The sequence below is a fragment of the Manis pentadactyla genome, chromosome 13 (assembly GCF_030020395.1).
Source record: "Manis pentadactyla isolate mManPen7 chromosome 13, mManPen7.hap1, whole genome shotgun sequence".
Classification (NCBI taxonomy): domain Eukaryota; kingdom Metazoa; phylum Chordata; class Mammalia; order Pholidota; family Manidae; genus Manis; species Manis pentadactyla.
The window spans coordinates 38,462,433-38,468,609 of NC_080031.1; positions in this window are offsets into that span (position 1 = coordinate 38,462,433).

Consider the following 6,177-nt stretch of genomic DNA (forward strand, 5'->3'; position numbering starts at 1 on the left):
ACAGAACCAAATTACAGGAAGCAGCAATTATGGGTAGCTAAAGATGAATGAAGGGAATGTCAGAAAGTACCTAAAATCTGGTTTCTTTAAATTTTGCTCTAGAGAAATTCCTGATGATGACTCTGCATCAGAAAGATTCTTTTAAAAAAAAAATCAAAGTTTTTTTTGAAGTATAGCTATCTGGGTCCTACTTCAAATGATGATGCTGAATTAAAATTGGATGGGGGCTGGACAAAAGTATGTGTGACCAGCTCCACCGGGGGTTCTTATGCGCTGCTGGTTTGGGAACCTCTGCTATAGATCATAGATTTATATATTGATAATTCTATTTATATATTTTATATTTTAATATATAATGACTTATGTTTATATATATTTATAGATCATACATTCATGTTTATATGCATATCATATATTTATCCAATTGCATTAAAATGTATTAATTTTGTATTAATTTTGATTTTTATTCCTAAATAAAAATATCCTCCAAGAATTCTATTTATATTTGAAAGATGCCTAGCTTTAAAATTCATGTACCCATAATCTAAGTATTACAAACATAATACCTATATTTCCTACTAGAAAATATAGGCTTTATCATACATACTATTTTTTAAAACCTAACTCTAAATCAAAGGGATAGAAAATGATACTGCTATTCAAAAAACAAGTGTTAGATTCCTAGTAAACTTATAAGAGATTTATTCCTAATGGAAACTCATTGTTACTGGATAAAAATCTTCTTAGGGAGGAATAAAGTACCCTCATATACAATCTACACTGGGGATGCAAATTGTAGAGAAACAGTCACCAAAGTATTTGCATTTAATCAAATCTAAAGCAAGTCATTTCAGAAGCGTCACTACTGTGTACAGAAGCCTTTCCCGTCAGAATCAGGCTGACATTTCCAGGAGACCAGGATCCCTTATCAAGGAGAATACACCAGTCACCAGAAATTCTACATTGCCACTAAGAAGGAAATTCATCAGAACCATCCAGAATGGAAAGTGGTGAGTCAATATGTATTATTAAAATTGTTTAAAAAGACTTCAATAATCCTAATGTTTATTTCTGACATCACGAAGTCATAACATGAAGAAAAGGACAAGAAGAAATACCTGTAACTCCAACTAGAATATACAAACATACAAAAACACCGACCAGAGACCAACAGTTGAGAACTCTTGGTAATATTTTCATAATTCTAGTCACATTTAATTACTAATTGTTAGATTTATTTTTGCTGCTGCATAGATTTTAGGTGGGTATTTATTCTGAAAGAGCAACTCTATTGAACAGGAACAAATTTGAGATTAAAAAGTTAGAATTTAAAATTTTAATAAATAAGGACAGAAGAAATATTTCAAAAATGCCTTGTAAAGTAACTTGAAAGAAAAATTCATATTTTTAAAGACACTCCAGGTCTTCAAAGTCTAATCTCAAAAGGAGACAGCAAGAGCCATAGGAGCATCTGGGCTCTGCAGCACGGAATTGGTTACTGACAGAAGTGCCACCTCTGGGGGTCCAGCTGTGAGGCTTACAAGGCGGGAGAGCGACTCTTAGGAGGAAGTCGTGATGCCCACCATGTGGGCCAAGCAAACTTCTACAAAATCCTAACGTGTTAACTAATTTGGCCTCACTTCTTTAAAAGTCTTTATTTCCAGTTTAAGATTTTATAAGTAGTACATATTATTTTCAGCTTATTAATTAATATTATGAACATTTCAAGATGAATTGCTGAACCTGCCTTTCCTTGTATTCTCCTGGAGGTTTCCTGTAATAAAACAAACATGACTTCATCTCCCCTGATCAGCAGGGGAATCACAGACACCAAGCCTCTAGCAGGTGTAGAGCTCACTCCTAAGTGGGCATCTGCCTCCCCTTGGTGAGGGGGCTCTGATTCTCGGCAAGGCAGGCTGAGCTGACTCAGTGGGGAGAGGAGAGGGGTAACTGTAGCACCTGCCACTGGGCCAAACGCACTGTATTGCCATGGGTGGTCCAGGACCTCGCTCTCGGCAAGTCCCTGACAGGCAAAGAAATGGGACAAACACTGAGGCTGCCCACCAATAAACCTTCGTGCAGGATTTTTATTCTGTCTGGCTTCAGTGAGAGTGTGCCTATATTCCACACCATTAGGGACAATAATACAAAGAGATATCATCTATTATCTTAATTTTGCCATGGTATAACTCAAATATGAGTTGTTCTTTTCTAAAGTTATGGGATAGTTTTTTGTTTATCCTTTTTTTTTTTGTTTCAACTCCTAAATTCCTTACTTTATGTACCAAGCACCAGCTTGGTAACTCTAAAGAATTTAAAAGCACGAAAATGTATTCCAGAGAATATCATCACAAATAGTAAAATAAGAAAGTGCTTCAAATATTATAAATGTATTTGACATTTAATAACTAGGAATACTTTAGGTATTACCTACATTTCAAATATTTGATTTCAGAATGTATGAGCTTGATTTGATAGAGAAAATGCTTAATTTTCATAAACAACATTAAAGCAACAGCACCATTAAATCTACTATGGGCCAAATTCTTCATTAAAGTAAACAAGAATAAGGGAGGACTGACTGAGACTTTTTTCTGCATACACATATTAATAACACTACAGTACAATTTTTTTTTCTGAATTTTAAAGGATAAATCAACTGGTATTAATAAATTTGCTGTGTTTCCTCTCCAGAAACGCATGTCTTTGTTTTCTCAACAACTGATATGAATGCAAGTTTGTATCTAGAGTATTTGAATAAAATCTCTTACACATCTCCAGGCTTATGCAGGTGTGGATTTTTTAAATAGAATGGGTGGGGGGAATGTTTGGGAGTAGGAATACTGGTAACATTTTTAAGCTTTAAATATCACTCCTCTGCAAAAAAGGAGGGCAGGGTAGGTAAAGAGCTTTCAGAATTCTCAAAAACGTGAAAGATACTCCAGGTGGTAGTTTAAAGAATTTGTTCTAGGTCCATAGCTTAGTTAAAATTTATTTTAATTCACCTTTTATGCTGTGTAAAATGTTGGCATTTGCTTTTTTGTACCACTGCTTCTTACATGGTTTGTCCTCATCCATTTTCTTACCACCCATGCTCCCATGAAGGCCCAGAGAGAGGGTCTGAGCCCCACCTCTTAGGAAAACACTCTTTGCACATCCTAAAGATCTTCATGCCCTATGGCCCTTCTGTGGTTTTGTTTTCCTTAACTTATCTGAAGTATTTATTTACTCCACAAGTATTTATTGAACACCTACTAGGTAACAGATACTTGACAGCATTGATTATTCCTCTTCCTCTATGCTTTCTCTTCCCCAGTTCCTGGCTTGTCATTCCACTTTGGTACATTGCATTCCTACACGTCTGACCTCCCCTCTCTGCTCCCTGACCTTCCCTGTCCCCTGCCTTCCACAGGCATCAGGACTGAAGCCATTTCTCAAGCCTCAGTGCCTGGATTTCTACTCTTGCTGCAAAGTCTTCGTTGGAGAACTTAGTTTTAATTACCATAGTTTTAAAGATATTTCTTAGATGTACAGCTCTAATCCTGGTCAAAGCTCTCATTGTATCTACAGGGTATTTTTAATTGATCATGCCGCCATAGCCTCAGAGTCGGTGGATTCAGAGCTGGACTCTTCTTTCCCGATCAAAGCCAACTCTCTTCCCTGCCTTATTGATTCCTCTTCTCAATAATAGTCTTTCTGATTGTGTGTGCATGCATGTATGTATGCACACGCATGTGTGTGTGTGTGTGTGTGTGTTCCTTTGAAAGGTCTCTTAAATGTGTCCTTTCCTTGTCATTTCCACTGTTTCTGGGTAGCCTTTGTTTTACCACTTCCCATCCTCAACCTATCCTAGGATCTTCTTTCAGTTTAATCAACCAAAAAGTATCCCAAATCATCCAAAAACTATGATGAAGTATTAATAGTCTCCTCTTCAAAATGATTAGTGGTTTCCATCACCGACAACAAAAAGTATAAATTTTTAAATCCTGGTTTTCAAGACTTTCAACACTTCCATTAATCTCAACCAAAAAAAAAAAACAAGATGCTTTTAACAAATACCTACTGAAAGCCTACTATGTGCCAGGTGCTCTTCTAAGCATTTGTATTTGAGATATTTTAATGAGTAAAAATTAAAAAAGATTCCTACCTTCATGATTCTTACATTCTAGCAAGGAGTGGACAGACAATAAACAATTAACTTAATAAATAAGGAATTTATAGAGGATGCTATAAAGTGACAAGTGCTACATAGAAAGAAAAAGTAAGATGGAGTAAGGTGGATTGGAAAAGTTTTATGGGGAAAATGAAACTTTAGTTATGTTTTCACTGAGAAGATGACATGTGAGCCAAGACGTGAAAGAGACAAAGGTACTGAGTCATGTGGGTAACTGGGGGAACAGTATTCCAGACAGGGTGGGCAGCCAAAATGAGCAGGCCCCAAGGCAGAAGCGGGGCACTTGCTGCCTTTCAGAAACCGGCTGGAGCACAGTCAGAGTATCAGGAGATGAGTCCAGAGGTACCGTGGGACAGGGTTACACAGGGCATCATAGGGACTTTGGCTTTTACTCTGAATGAAATGGGAAGCCATTGTATGGTTTTGAGATGAAGAATGACACAATTGGACTTTCTTTTTTAAAGAATCAGTCTGCTTGTTGTGTTGAGAATAGGCTTGGGGTGATGTGAAGGTGGAAGCAAAAGAGAGTGGTCAGAAAACAGCTAAGGTGACCTACATACAAGATGGCAGCAGGCTGAGCCTACATGCAAGATGACAGCAGGCTGAACCTGGCATCAGCAGCAGAAGCGGAAAAAAGTCAGCAGATTCTGGATCTGTTCTGTAGGGAACACCATTAGGAATTCCTAAAGGATAGCTTGTGATGTATGGGAGAAACACAGGAATCAAGGATGACTCTATACCTTTGGGACTGAGCAGCAAGAAGGACAGAGTTGCCAACAGCTGAGATAGGAAGTTTCAGATGAAGCAATGTGAAGGGGGAGAATGGAGTTCAGATGTGGACACCTGGGGTTCAGGATATCTCCTGGACATTCAAGTGGAGATGGCTATCCGAGTCTAAAGTCCAGGACAGATATGGGCTAAGGATATCCATTTGGAATTCATCCACATATGGATGATATTTAAATCCACTAACCCCATTATACTAGTTCCTTACCCTTTCTACACATGCCTTTCTCCTTCCCACCTCTGCTTTTGCTCATGTCATGTCTGATGTCTACAAGTCTTCTCTCTCCTCCTAACCTGTCCACATCTCTGTAAGTACAATCTAAGTCTCATCCCTTCCCACAGAGCTTCCAACGATCCAAAGTGTACTCTTTCCCTCCCCTCCCCTTTCACAAGTGAATGTCTTATTTCTTTCACTAAAATAGAATCTCTTTGGGGACATCTGCTATATGTTCTTAACATACTTTGCATCCCCTGTGGCATACAGTCCATACTTTTCACTCAGTTGGTGCCAACTGGTACATAAGACTATTTTATGACAATACTTCGGAAGTTTTGATCAGGTGATTTGCCACCTCATGAACTTTATTAATTACCATGCGGTTATTTGTTAAACTTATTTAGAAGAGGTGTATTTCCTCTAGGCTTTTTGGCATGAACATAAAGCATAAATTGATAAATCAAATTGAAATCGTCAAAAAGCCCTTCAGAAAAAAGTGAAACCCAAACTGTCTGCAAACGCACCAAGGATCTGGCCCAGACCCTCTGAACCCCCTCCTCATTCCCAAGCCTAAGTCCACCCCCACAATCATCAGTCAGCCAGATGCTCCCCTTTTGTCCAGCCAGGAATGCCTAGGTGAGAGATGGCTCCCACCACCTCAGGAAACTTTTAAAGTCCTTACTCTCATGTTTACCTGTGGTTTCAAACTTCAGAGAACATCAGAAATCATCTGGAGGCTTACTAAAAAATGGATTGATGAGGTTCCCCCTCCTAAAGTTTCTGATTCAGTACATCTGGAGGAGGGCCTGAGAATCTGCATGTCCAGTAAGTTCCTAGCTGACTGTGTTGCTGAGGTACAGGGGTTAAACTTTGAGGATCACTGGTGCGTGTTCTCACTTTGTCTTGTCTATTTGGCTTTGACCCCTGCCTTGTTCTGGTCTTTAGTACCGGAGTGGTTCTTCTACTTCAGGCTGTTTCTAGGGGCATTAGAGCTGTCTTA